Source organism: Ranitomeya imitator, chromosome 4 (assembly GCF_032444005.1).
Source record: "Ranitomeya imitator isolate aRanImi1 chromosome 4, aRanImi1.pri, whole genome shotgun sequence".
Taxonomy (NCBI): Eukaryota; Metazoa; Chordata; class Amphibia; order Anura; family Dendrobatidae; genus Ranitomeya; species Ranitomeya imitator.
Genome location: NC_091285.1, coordinates 16611018 through 16636684, shown reverse-complemented (window position 1 = coordinate 16636684; position 25667 = coordinate 16611018). Strand labels below are relative to the sequence as shown.

Genomic DNA, 25667 nt, shown 5'->3' with positions numbered 1-25667 from the left:
CATGACAGTGATCATTAAGGGTAGGAGGTCCGGCTGATAAGTACAGACCTTTGGCAAACTGTTGTAAATCACATCCTGGGATGGGGGATGGGTTTAACTTCTGCAAAAAAAAAAAAATCATTGTACTGGCTTTTGTATACTCTACTACGGAGACCAACACTAAAAAAAACAAATACCCTCTTCAACCAACTTGGCGTTTATATGTTTTTCCCCCAATATATAGTAACACAAAAAGTAAAATTTGGGAAAAGTGGACAACTTTCTTTTCTGCCCCCTGTGGTTGATAGCCTATTAAAAGGAATCTGCCAGCAGGTTTTTGTTATGTACCGTAATCTTATATAGGAGCTGACACCCTGATTCCAGCGATGTATCACTTACTAGGCTGTTTTTATACAACCAGTATTTTATCAGCAGGAGATTATCACTACAGGACTAGGTATCTCATGCCTCCTAGTCCAACCACACCCCCACCACTGATTGGCAGCTTTCTGTGGTGTGGGTGGAGTTATACAGAGCTCAGCATTCCGAGCAGTGCAGCAGAGAAAACTGTGATTTGTATCAAAATGACAGCAAGCAGCCCAGCAAGTAATACGTAGTTGGAATCAGGGTCTCAGCCCCTACATCATGCTGATCTCAGATTACATAGCAAAAATCTGCTGGGAGATTCCTTTTAATTATTTATTTCATCTGATATACAGCTTTATTAGCCTTCATACGTACAAGATAATGGCCCCTAGTACACTGCTGTGAAGATAAAGAGAGGTGGTCCTGTTAAAGGGGTGGTCCTGTGAAAATAAGTAGTCCCCTATCCTTTAGGTTTCTGTGCTGTGGGAGGGATGAGGAACGGTTTCCATCACCGATCACCAATATTCAATGGTGCGATGCTGAGATATAGATTTTCTTTATACGTCAGTTGGTTATATATATAAAATATAATATATAATAGTTAATATCCTCGCATGTAAAATCTAAGACATTTTTTGGAGGAGCAATCCAAAAATCATTCCAGTCTGCCCTGAGATCCATCATAAAATGTCACGGGTAGATCCAATTTTGATTCGACAGAACTAAGGTTACAATCTGAATTATTGGTTTCGTTCTTGAACTATTGCGCCTATAAATAATAAAATACGAGATTGAAATTCATTTCCCCGCAATCGTCCCTCGGATTTGAAGGTCTTATTCCACTTGACGGTATATTATGTGCAGATAAGGGACATGCCGATCAACAAACTCATTTTTCTTTCTTTTTTTAATTACGACCTATAATTTTTTTTATGTTTTGGAAAAAAACAGTATTTAGAAGAGATTTCAATCTTCAGATGCTGTGTTTTCTTACCTCCACTGAGGAGTCACACTATGTTGGGATATTTACGCCCATGACCCTGCATAGCATACAAATAAAGCTCAATCAGTGCAAAATGATAAGAAATACAACTTTCTAATATACTTTTTGTTTCTATTTCTAACTTCTTTTCAAGATCAATTGTAACCACCAAGTGTCTGTACCAATAGATTGTAACCACCAAGTGTCTGTGCCAATAGATTGTAACCACCAAGTGTCTGTAGCAATAGATTGTAACCACCAAGTGTCTGTACCAATAGATTGTAACCATCAAATGTCTGTAGCAATAGATTGTAACCACCAAGTGTCTGTAGCAATAGATTGTAACCACCAAGTGTCTGTGCCAATAGACTGTAACCATCAAGTGTCTGTAGCAATAGATTGTAACCACCAAGTGTCTGTGCCAATAGATTGTAACCATCAAGTGTCTGTACCAATAGATTGTAACCACCAAGTGTCTGTGCTAATAGATTGTAACCACCAAGTGTCTGTGCCAATAGATTGTAACCATCAAGTGTCTGTGCCAATAGATTGTAACCACCAAGTGTCTGTGACAATAGACTGTAACCATCAAGTGTCTGTAGCAATAGATTGTAACCACCATGTGTCTGTGCCAATACACTGTAACCATCAAGTGTCTGTAGCAATAGATTGTAACCACCAAGTGTCTGTACCAATAGACTGTAACCATCAAGTGTCTGTAGCAATAGATTGTAACCATCAAGTGTCTGTACCAATAGATTGTAACCTCCAAGCGTCTGTGCCAATAGATTGTAACCACCAAGTGTCTGTACCAATAGACTGTAACCATCAAGTGTCTGTGCCAATAGATTGTAACCACCAAGTGTCTGTGCCAATAGATTGTAACCTCCAAGTGTCTGTGCCAATAGATTGTAACCACCAAGTGCCTGTGCCAGTAGATTGTAACCACCAAGCGTCTGTGCCAATAGATTGTAACCACCAAGCGTCTGTGCCAATAGATTGTAACCTCCAAGTGTCTGTGCCAATAGATTGTAACCTCCAAGTGTCTGTGCCAATAGATTGTAACCACCAAGTGCCTGTGCCAGTAGATTGTAACCACCAAGCGTCTGTGCCAATAGATTGTAACCATCAAGTGTCTGTGCCAATAGATTGTAACCTCCAAGCCTCTGTGCCAATAGATTGTAACCACCAAATGCCTGTGCCAGTAGATTGTAACCACCAAGTGCCTGTGCCAGTAGATTGTAACCATCAAGTGCCTGTGCCAATAGATTGTAACCTCCAAGTGTCTGTGCCAATAGATTGTAACCACCAAGTGTCCGTGCCAGTAGATTGTAATCACCAAGCGTCTGTGCCAATAGATTGTAACCACCAAGCGTCCGTGCCAGTAGATTGTAACCACCAAGCGTCTGTGCCAATAGATTGTAATCACCAAGCGTCTGTGCCAATAGATTGTAACCACCAAGTGTCTGTGCCAATAGATTGTAGCCTCCAAGTGTCTGTGCCAATAGATTGTAACCACCAAGTGCCTGTGCCAGCAGATTGTAACCAACAAGCGTCTGTGCCAATAGATTGTAACCATCAAGTGTCTGTGCCAATAGATTGTAACCTCCAAGCGTCTGTGCCAATAGATTGTAACCACCAAGTGCCTGTGCCAGTAGATTGTAACCATCAAGTGCCTGTGCCAGTAGATTGTAACCATCAAGTGCCTGTGCCAATAGATTGTAACCTCCAAGAGTCTGTGCCAATAGATTGTAACCACCAAGCGTCCTTGCCAGTAGATTGTAACCACCAAGCGTCTGTGCCAATAGATTGTAACCACCAAGCGTCTGTGCCAATAGATTGTGACCTACAAGCGTCTGTACCAATAGATTGTAACCACCAAGCGTCCGTGCCAGTAGATTGTAACCACCAAGCGTCCGTGCCAGTAGATTGTAACCACCAAGCGTCCGTGCCAATAGATTGTAACCACCAAGCGCCTGTGCCAATAGATTGTAACCACCAAGTGCCTGTGCCAATAGATTGTAACCTCCAAGTGCCTTTGCCAATAGATTGTAACCACCAAGTGCCTGTGCCAATAGATTGTAACCTCCAAGTGCCTGTGCCAATAGATTGTAACCACCAAGCGTCCGTGCCAGTAGATTGTAACCGCCAAGCGTCCGTGCCAATAGATTGTAACCACCAAGTGCCTGTGCCAATAGATTGTAACCACCAAGTGCCTGTGCCAATAGATTGTAACCTCCAAGTGCCTGTGCCAATAGATTGTAACCACCAAGCGTCCGTGCCAATAGATTGTAACCACCAAGCGTCCGTGCCAATAGATTGTAACCACCAAGCGTCCGTGCCAATAGATTGTAACCACCAAGCGTCTGTGCCAATAGATTGTAACCACCAAGCGTCTGTGCCAATAGATTGTAACCACCAAGCGCCTGTGCCAATAGATTGTAACCACCAAGTGCCTGTGCCAATAGATTGTAACCACCAAGCGTCCGTGCCAATAGATTGTAAGCACCAAGCGTCTGTGCCAATAGATTGTAACCACCAAGCGTCTGTGCCAATAGATTGTAACCAAAAATTGTCTTTGACAATAGACTATAACTTCCTAGGATCGGTGCAAATATATTGCAACTACAATTTGTCTTCGCCAATTCGTTGCAGCCACCAAGTCACCAGACTGTAACCACTAAACATCTGCACCAATAGCCTGTAATCCGCAAGCGTCTATAAGATATACTGTAACCAACAAGTGTATGTGCCATTTACTGTAACCACGAAGGTGCTATAACACTCACTGTATACGCCAAGCGTCTGTGCTAATAGACTGTAACTATCAAGCTTCTGTAAGATATACTGTAACCAACAAGTGTATGTGCCATTTACTATAACCACCAAGCTTCTGTACAACATACTGTAATCGCCAAGCGTCTCTGCTATTTACTGGAACCAGTTTACTTTGCAAAGTGATGAGTCTGCCTCATTTGGTGCACCATTCTCAAGAGAGGTACCCTGATAAGGTAAAAAGTCAATACACCCCAAACTCACACCTTCATGATCATTGACAGCTTGCAGAGATCTTTACCCTAGTCATTCAATCAAGGTTCAAACTTATGCATTTTTGGGAGCTTCATTTTTTTTTTATATCCAGAGATGTAAATTCTCTGCATAAACTTCCTGCAGCCACCACTAGAGGGAGCACACTGCATACTAATTATATGTTGAACTCAGTATGCAATCAGCTCCTAAGCTCCCTCTAGTGGTGGCTGCAGGTAGACAGAATGTTATCGTTTTTTTCTCTTTGTTTATAAATTTGGAATGATCTATCAGAAATTAAGAGTTCCGACCCCAAAAATTGATATTAGAAGATTAATCAGCATGGGATCTTGGATTCAGGAAAGCTTGTAATAAATTGGACCTTTAAATGATCATCTACATATTTTGTGAGGTTCTATCCACCAAGATGGGTCTTATCGTTTATGAGTTCCCTCCCATAGACAAATCTTTTTTTTCTATGCCACCTGATGACTTACGAACATCTGAAAAGATTTTTTTTCTTCTCAACTTGTCAAAAGATGGACTCGTATTTTACCTCTCCTTTAAATACAGATCTCAGCGCTGCTTTTCCAAGAAAAATAACCGGAGGGAATTGATGATGTTTTTCTTTTTTTTCCCCTGACTTTATAGACAGATGGCACGGGCAATCACACAACGGATCAGCAAAACCTACAAGCAGAGAAAAAAATTCAAAAACATTCCGAAAGATTAAAGCATTCCGAAGCGTTGCAGATCTCAGACCGCGGCCGCGCGTTCGCCATGTTACATTGATATTCTCACCTATTCCCTCTGTGTTTTCTCTGCTCCAGAAAAGAAGAATCTGCTTGTTTTATTCTCTCACGTCTCGCACTGCAGAACTGACACATCTCGACCTACATAAACACCATGAATATTTCACACCAAGTGGGATTTTCAGAAAAAAAAAAGCCAGAGAAAAATGCTTCCCTCTTAGGTGCGAAAACTGCACATTGACTGGTGTTTTACGCCTTTATTTTTTCTTAAAGGGGAAAATCGATTTTAGAAAAACTTTCATTGGTCACATTGTAGGAACTAGCAGCTTTTTCATTCTTGACACTTATTTTTTCACTATGGCAATATGTTTGACAGGCTCCTTTTTCTTAAATGGATTGTCCACCCTTTAAGAAAAAGGATCTAGTGGGTAACGGGCTAAGTGTCATGTCCTCCTGGGACATCAGGGGTTAGAAGATCGTTATGTATTGTGAGTCGCAGATCTTCCATTTAGTCTGTATGTTGGTGTCCCATATTAAATGGATTTGGTTTCCTTTACTGCTGAAGAGGTTATCGACCCTTTCTATGCTGCTTAGAAACTTGCAGCTCCTTTTCAGCTGCTTCTGATCTGGTCATTACCTCTCCCTATAAAACTTGGCCAGACCTTCTCTGCCTTGCCAGTGAAAGCTTCGCTTCCTAGCTCCTTGGAAACACTGTGCTGAAAATGTAGGCCCCTTAAAAAATAGTGAGAAAAGAATGGTTGTAGATGACGAGGAAAAAGCTAACATATTAAACACCTTCTTCTCCACGGTATTCACGGTGGAAAATGAAATGCTAGGTGAAATCCCAAGAAACAATGAAAACCCTATATTAAGGGTCACCAATCTAACCCAAGAAGAGGTGCGAAACCGGCTAAATAAGATTAAAATAGATAAATCTCCGGGTCCAGATGGCATACACCCACGAGTACTAAGAGAACTAAGTAATGTAATAGATAAACCATTATTTCTTATTTTTAGGGACTCTATAGCGACAGGGTCTGTTCCGCAGGACTGGCGCATAGCAAATGTGGTGCCAATATTCAAAAAGGGCTCTAAAAGTGAACCTAGAAATTATAGGCCAGTAAGTCTAACCTCTATTGTTGGTAAAATATTTGAAGGGTTTCTGAGGGATGTTATTCTGGATTATCTCAATGAGAATAACTGTGTAACTCCATATCAGCATGGGTTTATGAGAAATCGCTCCTGTCAAACCAATCTAATCAGTTTTTATGAAGAGGTAAGCTATAGGCTGGACCACGGTGAGTCATTGGACGTGGTATATCTCGATTTTTCCAAAGCGTTTGATACCGTGCCGCACAAGAGGTTGGTACACAAAATGAGAATGCTTGGTCTGGGGGAAAATGTGTGTAAATGGGTTAGTAACTGGCTTAGTGATAGAAAGCAGAGGGTGGTTATAAATGGTATAGTCTCTAACTGGGTCGCTGTGACCAGTGGGGTACCGCAGGGGTCAGTATTGGGACCTGTTCTCTTCAACATATTCATTAATGATCTGGTAGAAGGTTTACACAGTAAAATATCGATATTTGCAGATGATACAAAACTATGTAAAGCAGTTAATACAAGAGAAGATAGTATTCTGCTACAGATGGATCTGGATAAGTTGGAAACTTGGGCTGAAAGGTGGCAGATGAGGTTTAACAATGATAAATGTAAGGTTATACACATGGGAAGAAGGAATCAATGTCACCATTACACACTGAATGGGAAACCACTGGGTAAATCTGACAGGGAGAAGGACTTGGGGATCCTAGTTAATGATAAACTTACCTGGAGCAGCCAGTGCCAGGCAGCAGCTGCCAAGGCAAACAGGATCATGGGGTGCATTAAAAGAGGTCTGGATACACATGATGAGAGCATTATACTGCCTCTGTACAAATCCCTAGTTAGACCGCACATGGAGTACTGTCTCCAGTTTTGGGCACCGGTGCTCAGGAAGGATATAATGGAACTAGAGAGAGTACAAAGGAGGGCAACAAAATTAATAAAGGGAATGGGAGAACTACAATACCCAGATAGATTAGCGAAATTAGGATTATTTAGTCTAGAAAAAAGACGACTGAGGGGCGATCTAATAACCATGTATAAGTATATAAGGGGACAATACAAATATCTCACTGAGGATCTGTTTATACCAAGGAAGGTGACGGGCACAAGGGGGCATTCTTTGCGTCTGGAGGAGAGAAGGTTTTTCCACCAACATAGAAGAGGATTCTTTACTGTTAGGGCAGTGAGAATCTGGAATTGCTTGCCTGAGGAGGTGGTGATGGCGAACTCAGTCGGGGGGTTCAAGAGAGGCCTGGATGTCTTCCTGGAGCAGAACAATATTGTATCATACAATTAGGTTCTGTAGAAGGACGTAGATCTGGGGATTTATTATGATGGCATATAGGCTGAACTGGATGGACAAATGTCTTTTTTCGGCCTTACTAACTATGTTACTATGTTACTATGAATAGGAGGTCGTCATTGCTACTGGAGATTCTTGCATGCTTTTTTTTTTTTTTTGTATATTCCTATCCTTCCCTATATACCTCTTTGGCGAGTGTTTGTATGTTTGTTGCTTTCTGTTATCCCTGTTTTGTCTTTGTGACTTGTTTGCCTTATATTTCTGTCCCAGGCCTCATGGGGAAGAGGAGGGGACAGATCAGGGGTTAACAGGAGCACTGAAAGGTCGGCGACTCGGGCCTCTCTACCTTCCAGAGTACCCCTGGGACAGGTATATTCAGGGTTCCACTTCCAGGGACAGTTTGAGGTCACCCTTCCTAACCGGAGACTCACAGCGTGACAGTGAGTTTGCGGTATTTTTATTTTTTTTTACACTATGCTTGGTGAATTTTAAATATTGTCACGTATCCGCTTCTCAGCACACGACTTGGAGTTGCACCTGCAAGGGTTAATCTATCTCCTCTCACTCAGTCCAGCATTCAACCTCTGTCGTATGCTGTGATGGGAGCATAAATCACACCCCCACACAGACCACACACCCGCTGCCACCAAACACATGGGCGATGAGTCCTAGAAATACTACTGCTACTGTCTGCCAATCAGCAGGGTCACACACTCTAAGGATATGGATTCTTTAGAGCATGCAAGGTTCAAACTTATTAAAGTTTTAAGCTTTAATAGAAAAGGTACAGTGCGTACAATAAAAGATATAGAAATATGGAACTAAAAAGTGAGATACAAATATGCAAAACAGTTTTAAAAATAAATAAAGAAAACTTACAGAAATATCTAAACTTTCTAGTCCGGCATTCTGCTCCCTGGGGGGCAGGGGGTGAATATGGAATGGCTCACATCTGCTTTCCAGGCTGCCCCTCAGTCTGTGAACAGCTTTCTATGTGTAAAGGCCTAATTTGTAGAGTCAACCTGGGGGTCAGATTTCTAGACCAGCCTCTCGGGTTAATATTCTAATCCTTGGTCTGTGACTGGATCCTGGCTATTTTACCAATGAATACATTATTTTTCTTTGAACCTATTTGTGTGACCTTTCTCATAGTAAATATACAGTGTCAATCTGCAGTTGGCGTGTCTGTTCAAAGGCACTAGGAGGTGTGAAGTGTTTCCAATTCTGTGTGTGTTCAGGAAATGCCCCCTGGGGTGAGTGGAGACCAGGAGACTGCCTGCTGAGGATAACATAGGTCATGACCTTTGTGGGAGCTGCAGTCTAAGGCCGATGTTAATTTACTGCTGGTCATACATCCATACATATACACATTTAACTACAAATATCAATCCCTTTAAGATGGCCACACAGCTATGCTGGTCAACAGCTATTCCTTTCAAGATTCCCGTATATATTCGATATGGCAGAGCCTGCATGTTTTCCAACTGAGGAGAGAGGAATAAGCCACTGCCAAACTCCTCTAGGGATGGCTTATCTTCCTTGAGAGCAAAAGGGTTGGGCATGTTGAAATCTCTCCACCAATGACTACCACATAGGGAGAATCCGGGACACCATCATGGTTAGATAGTTGGCCACTATTCTTTTAATTTGTATGACCACCTATACTAAAAGAAATCAGCATGGGAGGGACTACTAAGCTCCACCCCCACGGAGCAAACTGACAATTGGAAGCAGTGTATCTTGGTAAATCAATCATTTCTTGATAGAATGGTCCCTTGATCATATGTTAATCATGTAGGATTCTGTTGCGGGGATCATTAAGTCACCACATGCTATGGTCACCTTTACCAATGGGCCCTTAGGCCCAGTCTGCACCTGAATGATGACCTAAAATGTTGCTACCAATCTCCTGTGCCTCTTCAAAACCTTTAGGAAGCTCTCTAGCTCGGCTACGCTTTGGAGATGTGGAGACATGGAAGGGAGGAGAATAGTTGTTCAGGGGTAGTATATGACCTATAAATGGAGCATGGCTGCTGTCCAAAATGTCATCGGTTCATTGAATGGGACTTATACTGTGTATACAGCAGCGAGGGAAGGGTTCTGCTGCAGCAAGCTGCCTCTCTGCTCAGGACAGATACGCACATACTCCCATGCAGTTCTGCTCCACCTGTATGCATTGTTATGGAGAGAGCTCCCCCTAGTGGTACCTAAACTCAGACAGAATTATATAATTTATCCAGTTAGAAGAAACAGAGCTTCTCTACACAGAGGAACCAAAAAGCAGAATAGATCTGTTAGGTCTGTGCGGAGGCTTCTCTGCACTGATTTTATGCTGCTTATTCCTACCTTCAGCTCTTGCAGCCACTCCTGGGGATTTATGGCGATCATTTGGTTCCTGATTTTAAATGAGCTAATGAGGTTATCACCTTAACGAGCTGCTATGAAAATCTATTTTCCATGAGATAACGCACAGGTTACTGATCCTCCACCAGCTCACGCCACCCTGCAGCTAATCACTATCATCACTTCACAGAGTAAACTTTTCACCTTCGACTTTCTAACCCGGGTGCATTTTTTTCTTACTATCTGTGAATTTATTGATTCTAAAATAAACATTTTTCATGATGAAATCTGACACACTGAGCTACTAAAATGTGTTTATTTCTATGGCCAGGAATAATTTACCCCACTGTATTGTGCAACAAGCAAAAGCTGCTCAGCTAATTAAAAAATATAATGTCTGATCATAATTTATATGTGTTATATAATGGGCAACTGGAAAGCTACAAAAAGATACTACATAGATAAATATCATATAATGACTATAATACTGCCCCTATGTACAAGAATATAACTACTATAATACTGCTCCCTATGTAAAAGAATATAACTACTATAATACTGCCCCTATCTACAAGAATATAACTACTATAATACTGCCCCTATGTACAAGAATATAACTACTATAATACTGCTCCTATGTACAAGAATATAACTACTATAATACTGCCCCTATGTACAAGAATATAACTACTATACTACTGCTCCTATGTACAAGAATATAACTACTATAATACTGCCCCTATGTACAAGAATATAACTACTATAATACTGCCCCCTATGTACAAGAATATAACTACTATAATACTGCTCCTATGTACAAGAATATAACTACTATAATACTGCCCCTATGTACAAGAACATAACTGCTATAATACTGCCCCTATGTACAAGACTACAACTACTATTATACTGCCCCTATGTGCAAGAATATAACTACTATACTACTGCTCCTATGTACAAGAATATTACTACTATAATACTGCCCCTATGTACAAGACTATAACTACTATAATACTGCCCCTATGTACAAGACTATAACTACTATAATACTGCTCCTATGTACAAGAATATAACTGCTATAATACTGCCCTTATGTACAAGAATATAACTACTATAATACTGCTCCTATGTACAAGAATATAACTACTATAATACTGCTCCTATGTACAAGAATATAACTACTATAATACTGCTCCTATGTACAAGAATATAACTACTATAATACTGCTCCTATGTACAAGAATATAACTACTGTAATACTGCTCCTATGTACAAGAATATAACTACTGTAATACTGCTCCTATGTACAAGAATATAGCTACTATAATACTGCTCCTATGTACAAGAATATAACTACTATAATACTGCTCCTATGTACAAGAATATAACTACTATAATACTGCCCCCTATGTACAAGAATATAGCTACTATAATACTGCTCCTATGTACAAGAATATAACTACAATAATACTGCTCCTATGTACAAGAATATAACTACTATAATACTGCTCCTATGTACAAGAATATAACTACTATAATACTGCCCCTATGTACAAGAATATAACTACTATAATACTGCCCCTATGTACAAGAATATAACTACTGTAATACTGCTCCTATGTACAAGAATATAACTACTGTAATACTGCTCCTATGTACAAGAATATAACTACTGTAATACTGCTCCTATGTACAAGAATATAACTACTATAATACTGCCCCTATGTACAAGAATATAACTACTATAATACTGCCCCTATGTACAAGAATATAACTACTGTAATACTGCTCCTATGTACAAGAATATAACTACTATAATACTGCTCCTATGTACAAGAATATAACTACTATAATACTGCCTCTATATACAAGAATATAACTACTGTAATACTGCTCCTATGTACAAGAATATAACTACTGTAATACTGCTCCTATATACAAGAATATAACTACTATAATACTGCCTCTATATACAAGAATATAACTACTGTAATACTGCTCCTATGTACAAGAATATAACTACTGTAATACTGCTCCTATGTACAAGAATATAACTACTATACTACTGCTCCTATGTACAAGAATATAACTACTATACTACTGCTCCTATGTACAAGAATATAACTACTATAATACTGCTCCTATGTACAAGAATATAACTACTATAATACTGCTCCTATGTACAAGAATATAACTACTATAATACTGCTCCTATGTACAAGAATATAAGTACTATAATACTGCCCCTATGTACAAGAATATAACTACTATAATACTACTCCTATGTACAAGAATATAACTACTATAATACTGCTCCTATGTACACGAATATAACAACTATAATACTGCTCCTATGTACAAGAATATAACTACTATAATACTGCTCCTATGTACAAGAATATAACTACTATAATACTGCTCCTATGTACAAGAATATAACTACTATAATACTGCTCCTATGTACAAGAATATAACTACTATAATACTGCTCCTATGTACAAGAATATAACTACTATAATACTGCTCCTATGTACAAGAATATAAGTACTATAATACTGCCCCTATGTACAAGAATATAACTACTATAATACTACTCCTATGTACAAGAATATAACTACTATAATACTGCTCCTATGTACACGAATATAACAACTATAATACTGCTCCTATGTACAGGAATATAACTACTATAATACTGCTCCTATGTACAAGAATATAACTACTATAATACTGCTCCTATGTACAAGAATATAACTACTGTAATACTGCTCCTACAGTTAGGGCCAGAAATATTTGGACAGTGACACAAGTTTTGTTATTTTAGCTGTTTACAAAAACATGTTCAGAAATACAATTATATATATAATATGGTCTGAAAGTGCACACTCCCAGCTGCAATATGATAGTTTCCACATCCAAATCGGAGAAAGGGTTTAGGAATCATAGCTCTGTAATGCATAGCGTCCTCTTTTTCAAGGGACCAAAAGTAATTGGACAATGGACTCTAAGGGCTGCAAATTAACTCTGAAGGCGTCTCCCTCGTTAACCTGTAATCAATGAAGTAGTTAAAAGGTCAGGGGTGGATTCCAGGTGTGTGGTTTTGCATTTGGAAGCTGTTGCTGTGAGCAGACAACATGCGGTCAAAGGAACTCTCAATTGAGGTGAAGCAGAACATCCTGAGGCTGAAAACAAAGAAAAAATCCATCAGAGAGATAGCAGACATGCTTGGAGTAGCAAAATCAACAGTTGGGTACATTCTGAGAAAAAAGGAATTGACTGGTGAGCTTGGGAACTCAAAAAGGCCTGGGCGTCCACGGATGACAACAGTGGTGGATGATCGCCGCATACTTAATTTGGTGAAGAAGAACCCGTTCACAACATCAACTGAAGTCCAGAACACTCTCAGTGAAGTAGGTGTATCTGTCTCTAAGTCAACAGTAAAGAGAAGACTCCATGACAGTAAATACAAAGGGTTCACATCTAGATGCAAACCATTCATCAATACCAAAAATAGACAGGAAAACACCTCAAGAAGCCAGCTCAGTTCTGGAAAAGTATTCTATGGACAGATGAGACAAAGATCAACCTGTACCAGAATGATGGGAAGAAAAAAGTTTGGAGAAGAAAGGGAACGGCACATGATCCAAGGCACACCACATCCTCTGTAAAACATGGTGGAGGCAACGTGATGGCATGGGCATGCATGGCTTTCAATGGCACTGGGTCACTTGTGTTTATTGATATTATGGAAGACACGTGGCACAGCTGTGAGGTGCACAAAGAAGGTTCCCAAACCAGTAGCAATAAGAAATAGACTTTGGCACTCAACTTCTATATGTCGTAATTTTTATTAGCAGCCACTCGTACAGACGTTTCGGTCAGTATTATTGACCTTCCTCAGTGTACTGCATTGACATAAAAAAAAACAGAACAGAAGGATATATTATCTATGTACATAAGATTCAAATAAACATCAAAAATACAAAGAAACCATTCTCAGTTCTACAATGGAACATAGAGACCAATACACTATTATATACCGTGCATATATAGTGATGGATGGGAGAATAGGGAATGGGGAAAAGGAAAATAGAATAATGGAAAGAAAAAAGGATCATACCTTATGATCAGAGTTAGCAAGGATGTGACTCAAAATTTGTAGTAAAGGTCCTAATGTAAATGTATAAGGGAGGTCCTAAAATAGATCCTAAATAGAAAGAAGGGAGTATATAATGACTGGGTAATCAGAGGTGTGCTTAGACTACATTAATGAAACTAACCCATATGTCGGTCCCAATAAGGGTAATGTGTGGAAAAAAAAAAAAAAAAAAAAAAAAAATCCAATGTTGGTTTTTCGTTATGGTAAGTAAAGCTAAATGAGAAAATAAAAAGATAAAATAAATAGTGGAGCATAATGTGCATGATGAGGGTACAAAAGTGATGACGACTGATTGGGTAAATCTACATACCCTATGGAAGTGGAGATATTATATGGGCCGAACAGGTGGGTCACAAAAGACCTCTTACCTAAATAAAAAATAAATATATAATAAAGGGAAACCCCATAAAGTGTAATACCAGTTACTGTTATAATGTCTTACCTAAGATAGATAGTAACTGAATGTAGAACAAGCGAATGTATCATATGGATCTAATAGGTGGACCAAGGAACATCTTTTACCTAAATAAAAGTTACCCAAATAAACGGAGAGAATAAAAAACGGGAATCTCAACCGGGAAATAACTAGCTCCATTAGGATGTCTTACCCAGGATTGGAAGTCGTTACATACGGACCAAAGTAAATGGAGCAGGAATATGTCCCTGTCCTAAACGGAAGAACAGAAACGGCTATGAGTCTGGAGTATAACCAGTAAATGACTAGTCCCGCCTATAAAATGTCTGACAGAAGAGAGATCTTACCTAGAACGGATGATTAAGAGAAACGCGGTGTCCACCGCTAGTTTGGAGGTACTGCATCCAGGTTTGGAGCGCTCTTTTATGGGCTGGGGGCGGGGCTACAAACCGGCCGCATACCGGAAGTACGTCACCGGAAGTGACGTACCATCTGTACGGGTCGAATACCTGTCCTCCTAGATAAGGTGGCGATGCGTGCCATGTAACAAATGGTCCGCAGGTGTTATGGGAGAGATGGCACACTAATGGAAGGAAGGGGGCGTGACGCATACCGGCCGTATACCGGAAGTGCGTCATTAAGACTATATGACCCTCCCCTTGTGTGTGCGTGTCACTGGGGCATAAAACAATATGGTGGTGCGTTCCACCAATGTAAATAATCTACCAAGGGTGGAAAGAATGAATATATCATACAGCTGGAGCTATAATGTTTGTAGATAAATGTTAGATACTCTACCGGTGTGAAGAGGGGTAGAAAAAGGAACGGAGAGGGGGAAAATAAGATAAAGAATAAAAATAAAAAAATAATAAAATAAAAAAATGAGATAAATAAGGATAAGGAAACAATGATAATGATAATAATAGGAGACAAAAGGACCGGGATGGGGGTCCAGGGGAAGGAGGATCAGGATGTGAACAATTCCGTGCCGTCACATTCAATATTGTTGACTCTGTAAGATAAAGCAACGTATCAGTATAAAATTCAAACGAAGTAGACTAGAGCCTAGAATACAATAAATATAGAGAAAAATGCGTAAAGTACTGAACAGTAGTTATTATAATCTCAGGAAATCATATGAATGAGAGGAGATCATACTCCCTATTTAGACCCCTAGGGGTCATGGTCTCCAACTCATGTATCCAGAACGCCTCCCTTTTTTTGAGGGTCTGGATACGGTTACCCCCCCCCGTCTGGGTGCAGGAACATGCTCGATGACCTGAAATTTGAGTTGGGGTATGGTGTGTCCTGCTTCTATGAAATGGTGAGGTAATGGGAGCAACGTATTTTTACATCTTATAGTAGACTTGTGCTTACTGATGCGGTCTCTAATGGATTGTGATGTCTCACCAATGTATAAAAGGCCACAGGGGCACTTGATGGAGTATACCACAAAAGAGGTGTCACAGGTACTATAATCTTTGATTTTGTATTGTTTGCCCGAGTGGGGATGGTAGAAATGATCTCCTTTTAATACGTTCCCACACTGATTACAGTGTAGGCATGGGTATGTTCCTGTTCTAGGTTGTGAAAGAAATCTCTGTGTAGATGTGCGTGGGCCTGACCCAATGTCCGCTTTGACGAGTGTATCACGAATGTTTCGGGGGCGTTTATAGCAAGGCAAAAAATGATTCCGAAATTCAGGTATATCTGGGTGTGCCTCCCTCAAAAGTCTCCAGTGTTTTCTGATGTTATGATGAAGGATGTGGACGTAAGGATGATATGTATGTACAAAAGGTATTCGTCCCGTAGGGGATTGTTTAGGAGATGTACGTGGTTGTAAGGCATCATAAAGTACATTGGGAGGATAACCCCGTTCTCTAAATTTGTGGTACATCTCATCAATCCTTACTTGTTTCTTAGTATGGTCAGAGACCAATTTGTCCACCCTTTGAAATTGTGAGCGTGGAATGGCATTTCTAGTAGAAGCTGGATGCAGACTAGTGTAATAGAGTAAGCTATTACGATCCGTAGGCTTCCTGTAGAGGTCTGTGCTAAGGGTGCCACTCGCATCCTTAATCACCATGGTGTCCAGAAAACTGATCTGTTGTGTGTCTTTAGTTATCGTAAATGAGAGACCAGACCACGAGTGATTAAGGGTCTCAAAGAACTCGTTCAGAGAGTCCAAAGTGCCTGTCCATATACAAAAAATGTCGTCTATATATCTTTTCCACGTAATGCAATGTGCTTTGAAGAGATCATTTAGGTAAATCACTTCCTCCTCGAATGTGGCCATATATGTATTTGCATACGGGGGCGCCATATTGGACCCCATGGCGGTCCCTTGTGCCTGTAAATAATAATTATCTTCAAACAGAAAATAATTGCGAGTGAGGACAACTTTCAATAATTCAAGGCACAAATCAATTGTCCTAGGGTCTAGTTTTGATGTGACCAATAGGCGTCTGACGCAATCAATGCCTTTATCATGAGGGATAGACGTATAAAGATCCTTTACGTCAAAGGAGACCAGATAGGAGTCATCAGATACTATGCCTATTGTATGTAGTGTCTTGAGGAAAGCCCCTGTGTCTAGTAAATAGGACTGGGATTTTTGCGTCAACGGTGTGAGAACTTTTTCCAAGAATATGGAGATGGGTGATAAGATGGACTCCGTAGCTGCAATGATGGGTCGGCCTGGTGGGTTGACTAGGCTTTTGTGTACTTTGGGCAGTAGGTAGAGAACGGGTGTAACTGGATTGGCCTTAATGAGGAAATCCTTTGTTTTGCTATCTATGACACCTAAATCAAGATATGTCCTCAGTATGGATGATATGTCATTACGTATATCATTGATTGGGTCCCTACTTAATTTGATGTAAACTGTAGAGTCACCCAGTTGGCGGTAAGCCTCCTTGATATAGTCTGCCCTGTCCATGACGACTATGGCTCCGCCTTTATCAGCGGGTTTGATAATGATGTTTTTATCCTCGCGTAGTATCTGTAATGCCTGAAGATCAAGATTAGTCAGATTAGGTAAAAAATGCAATTTACCACCGTCAGAGTCCCGACGCAGTTGTATAAATGCCTTATTGACAAATTCAATAAACGTCTCTACTGCGTGTGAGCCTGAAGGAGGTCGATAGGTGCTTTTATTGCGAAGACCGAGATGGTCTATAGATATGAGAGCTCGTTGTGTGGAGGGATCAGAGGTCCGTGTACCTTCTACTTGAGAAAAATGCGTTACTAATCTAATGCGACGGTAAAAACGTTGTAGTTCCATATCAAGTCCGAATGTATTCAATTTGGAATAAGGGCAGAATGAAAGTCCCTTTTGTAAAAGACTGTGTTCCGCAACACTGAGTGTTCTTGAAGAAATGTTAATGACTAGAGAGTTAGTACCTGGGAGCGGGTGACCCTGTAGAAATCTGGATTTCTTCCTCCGCTGGCTCCGGCGGGGCCTTTTCTTCTTGGGTATCTTCTGCCTTGATCTAAAAAATGACGATTTATGTTGATGCGGTTGCCTCTTCTATCCGTATCAGAGCTTGATGAAGATCCTTCGTTTGTCGAGTAGTGGTCAGATCTAGGTGGGTCAGAGCGGGGAAAAAGGTTATTACGCCAGTGATACACACGATTGTTATCGTAGTCCTCTAAGTCTCTTTGGAATTTAACCCTTTTCCGATTCTCAGTGTCTCTCTTGTGTTGATCGATAACAGTTTGTATTTTAGATTTCAGGGTACCAAGTTCCTCTGCTGTGCACGATGATGTTAACTGCGATTCAATGTTTTTAATTGTATCACTTGATTTAATAATCGCCTCTTGTAGGTATTCAACAGTTAAAGTCATTAAATCAAACGAGCACTTATTAAGTATTTGCTCAAACTTTAAACAGAAAGCGGAGGAATCACTGAAAAGAGTTGGTCTTAGAGGTACTCTGAGGCCCCTTGGGATGCGTTTGACTCGGAGATATTCTGATAGCGTAGCGCAGTGTAACTCCAAATTGACCAAATGCCTCGATTCACGTTCAAGATCTCTCCCCCTGGTCTCCCTGGGAGGGGCTTTGAGGAACTCACTGGAAAAATTGGACTTAGAAAGAATAGTATTAGTCTCCTCCTGATTATAGGAAAAAACCAATGAAGACATGATAGACAGCGTGCACACGGAAGGGTGAGTACATATATTATGGAAGACACGTGGCACAGCTGTGAGGTGCACAAAGAAGGTTCCCAAACCAGTAGCAATAAGAAATAGACTTTGGCACTCAACTTCAATATGTCGTAATTTTTATTAGCAGCCACTCGTACAGACGTTTCGGTCAGTATTATTGACCTTCCTCAGTGTACTGCATTGACATAAAAAAAAACAGAACAGAAGGATATATTATCTATGTACATAAGATTCAAATAAACATCAAAAATACAAAGAAACCATTCTCAGTTCTACAATGGAACATAGAGACCAATACACTATTATATACCGTGCATATATAGTGATGGATGGGAGAATAGGGAATGGGGAAAAGGAAAATAGAATAATGGAAAGAAAAAAGGATCATACCTTATGATCAGAGTTAGCAAGGATGTGACTCAAAATTTGTAGTAAAGGTCCTAATGTAAATGTATAAGGGAGGTCCTAAAATAGATCCTAAATAGAAAGAAGGGAGTATATAATGACTGGGTAATCAGAGGTGTGCTTAGACTACATTAATGAAACTAACCCATATGTCGGTCCCAATAAGGGTAATGTGTGGAAAAAAAAAAAAATAAAAAAAATCCAATGTTGGTTTTTCGTTATGGTAAGTAAAGCTAAATGAGAAAATAAAAAGATAAAATAAATAGTGGAGCATAATGTGCATGATGAGGGTACAAAAGTGATGACGACTGATTGGGTAAATCTACATACCCTATGGAAGTGGAGATATTATATGGGCCGAACAGGTGGGTCACAAAAGACCTCTTACCTAAATAAAAAATAAATATATAATAAAGGGAAACCCCATAAAGTGTAATACCAGTTACTGTTATAATGTCTTACCTAAGATAGATAGTAACTGAATGTAGAACAAGCGAATGTATCATATGGATCTAATAGGTGGACCAAGGAACATCTTTTACCTAAATAAAAGTTACCCAAATAAACGGAGAGAATAAAAAACGGGAATCTCAACCGGGAAATAACTAGCTCCATTAGGATGTCTTACCCAGGATTGGAAGTCGTTACATACGGACCAAAGTAAATGGAGCAGGAATATGTCCCTGTCCTAAACGGAAGAACAGAAACGGCTATGAGTCTGGAGTATAACCAGTAAATGACTAGTCCCGCCTATAAAATGTCTGACAGAAGAGAGATCTTACCTAGAACGGATGATTAAGAGAAACGCGGTGTCCACCGCTAGTTTGGAGGTACTGCATCCAGGTTTGGAGCGCTCTTTTATGGGCTGGGGGCGGGGCTACAAACCGGCCGCATACCGGAAGTACGTCACCGGAAGTGACGTACCATCTGTACGGGTCGAATACCTGTCCTCCTAGATAAGGTGGCGATGCGTGCCATGTAACAAATGGTCCGCAGGTGTTATGGGAGAGATGGCACACTAATGGAAGGAAGGGGGCGTGACGCATACCGGCCGTATACCGGAAGTGCGTCATTAAGACTATATGACCCTCCCCTTGTGTGTGCGTGTCACTGGGGCATAAAACAATATGGTGGTGCGTTCCACCAATGTAAATAATCTACCAAGGGTGGAAAGAATGAATATATCATACAGCTGGAGCTATAATGTTTGTAGATAAATGTTAGATACTCTACCGGTGTGAAGAGGGGTAGAAAAAGGAACGGAGAGGGGGAAAATAAGATAAAGAATAAAAATAAAAAAATAATAAAATAAAAAAATGAGATAAATAAGGATAAGGAAACAATGATAATGATAATAATAGGAGACAAAAGGACCGGGATGGGGGTCCAGGGGAAGGAGGATCAGGATGTGAACAATTCCGTGCCGTCACATTCAATATTGTTGACTCTGTAAGATAAAGCAACGTATCAGTATAAAATTCAAACGAAGTAGACTAGAGCCTAGAATACAATAAATATAGAGAAAAATGCGTAAAGTACTGAACAGTAGTTATTATAATCTCAGGAAATCATATGAATGAGAGGAGATCATACTCCCTATTTAGACCCCTAGGGGTCATGGTCTCCAACTCATGTATCCAGAACGCCTCCCTTTTTTTGAGGGTCTGGATACGGTTACCCCCCCGTCTGGGTGCAGGAACATGCTCGATGACCTGAAATTTGAGTTGGGGTATGGTGTGTCCTGCTTCTATGAAATGGTGAGGTAATGGGAGCAACGTATTTTTACATCTTATAGTAGACTTGTGCTTACTGATGCGGTCTCTAATGGATTGTGATGTCTCACCAATGTATAAAAGGCCACAGGGGCACTTGATGGAGTATACCACAAAAGAGGTGTCACAGGTACTATAATCTTTGATTTTGTATTGTTTGCCCGAGTGGGGATGGTAGAAATGATCTCCTTTTAATACGTTCCCACACTGATTACAGTGTAGGCATGGGTATGTTCCTGTTCTAGGTTGTGAAAGAAATCTCTGTGTAGATGTGCGTGGGCCTGACCCAATGTCCGCTTTGACGAGTGTATCACGAATGTTTCGGGGGCGTTTATAGCAAGGCAAAAAATGATTCCGAAATTCAGGTATATCTGGGTGTGCCTCCCTCAAAAGTCTCCAGTGTTTTCTGATGTTATGATGAAGGATGTGGACGTAAGGATGATATGTATGTACAAAAGGTATTCGTCCCGTAGGGGATTGTTTAGGAGATGTACGTGGTTGTAAGGCATCATAAAGTACATTGGGAGGATAACCCCGTTCTCTAAATTTGTGGTACATCTCATCAATCCTTACTTGTTTCTTAGTATGGTCAGAGACCAATTTGTCCACCCTTTGAAATTGTGAGCATGGAATGGCATTTCTAGTAGAAGCTGGATGCAGACTAGTGTAATAGAGTAAGCTATTACGATCCGTAGGCTTCCTGTAGAGGTCTGTGCTAAGGGTGCCACTCGCATCCTTAATCACCATGGTGTCCAGAAAACTGATCTGTTGTGTGTCTTTAGTTATCGTAAATGAGAGACCAGACCACGAGTGATTAAGGGTCTCAAAGAACTCGTTCAGAGAGTCCAAAGTGCCTGTCCATATACAAAAAATGTCGTCTATATATCTTTTCCACGTAATGCAATGTGCTTTGAAGAGATCATTTAGGTAAATCACTTCCTCCTCGAATGTGGCCATATATGTATTTGCATACGGGGGCGCCATATTGGACCCCATGGCGGTCCCTTGTGCCTGTAAATAATAATTATCTTCAAACAGAAAATAATTGCGAGTGAGGACAACTTTCAATAATTCAAGGCACAAATCAATTGTCCTAGGGTCTAGTTTTGATGTGACCAATAGGCGTCTGACGCAATCAATGCCTTTATCATGAGGGATAGACGTATAAAGATCCTTTACGTCAAAGGAGACCAGATAGGAGTCATCAGATACTATGCCTATTGTATGTAGTGTCTTGAGGAAAGCCCCTGTGTCTAGTAAATAGGACTGGGATTTTTGCGTCAACGGAAAACACCTCAAGAAGCCAGCTCAGTTCTGGAAAAGTATTCTATGGACAGATGAGACAAAGATCAACCTGTACCAGAATGATGGGAAGAAAAAAGTTTGGAGAAGAAAGGGAACGGCACATGATCCAAGGCACACCACATCCTCTGTAAAACATGGTGGAGGCAACGTGATGGCATGGGCATGCATGGCTTTCAATGGCACTGGGTCACTTGTGTTTATTGATGACATAAGAGCAGACAAGAGTAGCCGGATGAATTCTGAAGTGTACCGGGATATACTTTCAGCCCAGATTCAGCCAAATGCTGCAAAGTTGAATGGACGGCGCTTCATAGTACAGATGGACAATGACCCCAAGCATACAGCCAAAGCTACCCAGGAGTTCATGAGTGCCAAAAAGTGGAACATTCTGCAATGGCCAAGTCAATCTCCAGATCTAAACCCAATTGAGCATGCATTTCACTTGCTCAAATCCAGACTTAAGACGGAAAGACCCACAAACAAGCAAGACCTGAAGGCTGCGGCTGTAAAGGCCTGGCAAAGCATTAAGAAGGAGGAAACCCAGCGTTTGGTGATGTCCATGGGTTCCAGACTTAAGGCAGTGATTGCCTCCAAAGGATTTGCAACAAAATATTGAAAATAAAAATATTTTGTTTGGGTTATGTTTATTTGTCCAATTACTTTTGACCTCCTAAAATGTGGAGTGTTTGTAAAGAAATGTGTACAATTCCTACATTTTCTATCAGATATTTTTGTTCAACCCTTCAAATTAAACGTTACAATCTGCACTTGAATTCTGTTGTAGAGGTTTCATTTCAAATCCAATGTGGTGGCATGCAGAGCCCAACTCGCGAAAATTGTGTCACTGTCCAAATATTTCTGGCCCTAACTGTATGTACAAGAATATAACTACTATAATACTGCTCCTATGTACAAGAATATAACTACTATAATACTGCTCCTATGTACAAGAATATAACTACTGTAATACTGCTCCTATGTACAAGAATATAACTACTATAATACTGCTCCTATGTACAAGAATATAACTACTATAATACTGCTCCTATGTACAAGAATATAACTACTATAATACTGCTCCTATGTACAAGAATATAACTACTATAATACTGCTCCCTATGTACAAGAATATAACTACTATAATACTGCCCCTATGTACAAGAATATAACTACTATAATACTGCTCCTATGTACAAGAATATAACTACTGTAATACTGCTCCTATATACAAGAATATAACTACTATAATACTGCTCCTATGTACAAGAATATAACTACTATAATACTGCTCCTATGTACAAGAATATAACTACTATAATACTGCTCCTATGTACAAGAATATAACTACTATAATACTGCTCCTATGTACAAGAATATAACTACTATAATACTGCCCCTATGTACAAGAATATAACTACTATAATACTGCTCCTATGTACAAGAATATAACTACTATAATACTGCTCCTATGTACAAGAATATAACTACTGTAATACTGCCCCTATGTACAAGAATATAACTACTATAATACTGCCCCTATGTACAAGAATATAACTACTATAATACTGCTCCTATGTACAAGAATATAACTACTATAATACTGCTCCTATGTACAAGAATATAACTACTATAATACTGCCACTATGTACAAGAATATAACTACTATAATACTGCCCCTATGTACAAGAATATAACTACTATAATACTGCCCCTATGTACAAGAATATAACTACTATAATACTGCTCCTATGTACAAGATTATAACTACTATAATACTGCTCCTATGTACAAGAATATAACTACTATAATACTGCCACTATGTACAAGAATATAACTACTATAATACTGCCCCTATGTACAAGAATATAACTACTATAATACTGCTCCTATGTACAAGAATATAACTACTATAATACTGCTCCTATGTACAAGAATATAACTACTATAATACTGCCTCCTATGTACAGGAATATAACTACTATAATACTGCTCCTATGTACAAGAATATAACTACTATAATACTGCTCCTATGTACAAGAATATAACTACTATAATACTGCTCCTATGTACAAGAATATAACTACTATAATACTGCTCCTATGTACAAGAATATAACTACTATAATACTGCTTCTATGTACAAGAATATAACTACTATAATACTGCCCCTATGTACAAGAATATAACTACTATAATACTGCTCCTATGTACAAGAATATAACTACTATAATACTGCTCCTATGTACAAGAATATAACTACTATAATAATGCCACTACGTACAAGAATATAAATGGCCGAAATTAGTGTGAAAAAGTTGTGGAAAAAAATCCTGATATTTCTAGAAGTCTTATACCTGATTTCTGGTACTTGATGTCTTCTTTTTTTTACCCAGCAGGGTCCAGGTGTAGGATTTTATGGCGGTAAGAGACATGAATAGTTGTTTACATCCCTGCTGTAGGGAGAAGTTTTTTTTTCCTCCCATATCATAAATTATAACATGAGAAGAATTTATAACCCGGGTTATAAAGCAGATAATTGCCATAAAGTCATTTAGTCGGGTTCGCCCGCAGGTTAGTCACAAGTTCAGCTTTTCCTCTTGGCGCTGATATCTTGGCGGGAGCTGGTTGGGAAATGTCCATAAAGCTTGAGCTAAAATGGATCTTAGAGGTGTAAAAGCAGAAGCCGTATATTGGACCGGGGGGTATTTTTAAAGAAATACTCTGGCTAGTGGAGGCAAAGTTTGACGCAGAGAGTTAAAGGACACTAGAAATTAGATCGTTGTATCATGCCCCTCCCACTTGACACTGATAGGCATGATTGTCATATTGAGAGAGGCTCTAGGAAAAAAGTAGACCTCCCTGACTCCAGAAGGCGTCTTCAAGCCTCCGAACCTGGTGGGGAGCGTCTATAGGCGGAAAAAGCATCATGGAGGGGTGTGGTTTGGGCAGAGAAGGGGCTTGGCCACTTCTTTGCACCACCAATGGTTCCTCCTCCCGGACCCTTTACTTTGAAGTATGTCAAATATGTCAAAGGTTTTTCTGTGGGAGTCCATTCCAAAAGCTGAAGCTCAAGTCCGACATTCACTGTCTAAGCCGGACAAAAATCTCCTGTCTCAAAATCAACAGCCTCCTGTATGCCTAAACCCCATCCGGTCTGGACATTATTCAGATGTTTGAAACCAACCCACTATGGAAGCGGTCATCAGATCGTGTTGTGAAGCCAATAGCCTAGCAAAGTGTTTAAAAAAATAAGTAAATGCAAAAGAAGAAAAAAAGTAAAGATTATTATTTTGTGAAAATAATCTGTTATATTATTTATTATGCTTTTTTTTTTTTTTAAAAATTTATTCATTTTTTATTTTTAACACAGGTACATTTATTAATCTCCATCGAAACCCAAAATCAGTTCCCAGTTAGTAACCATTAATGGTTGTTTTTACATACCTGTACCAGATTTCCCGGGCTCCGCACCCTTCTCCTTGATCCGCTGCCCTCTGTTGTGCTCCACGTTGGGTTTTACAAGTTGTCCGGCATGTATCGATAACATCTTCTCCCTAGACCTATTTAAGGCCCATTGACATACACCCTT

General features: G+C 39.8%; 1 protein-coding gene across 1 annotated transcript in view; it reads right to left on the bottom strand.

The window, feature by feature from the left end:
- AGBL3 (AGBL carboxypeptidase 3) overlaps nucleotides 1-24490 on the bottom strand; it is a 171325-nt gene extending 146835 nt beyond the window's left edge. Inside the window, exons 1-2 of the mRNA XM_069763167.1 lie at nucleotides 24433-24490; nucleotides 4911-5044 (exon numbers count right to left, since the gene is read on the bottom strand). The gene's annotated coding sequence lies outside the window, so the exon portion shown is untranslated. The remainder of the gene's footprint in view (nucleotides 1-4910; nucleotides 5045-24432) is intronic.
- Between the last annotated feature and the right edge of the window lie 1177 nt (nucleotides 24491-25667).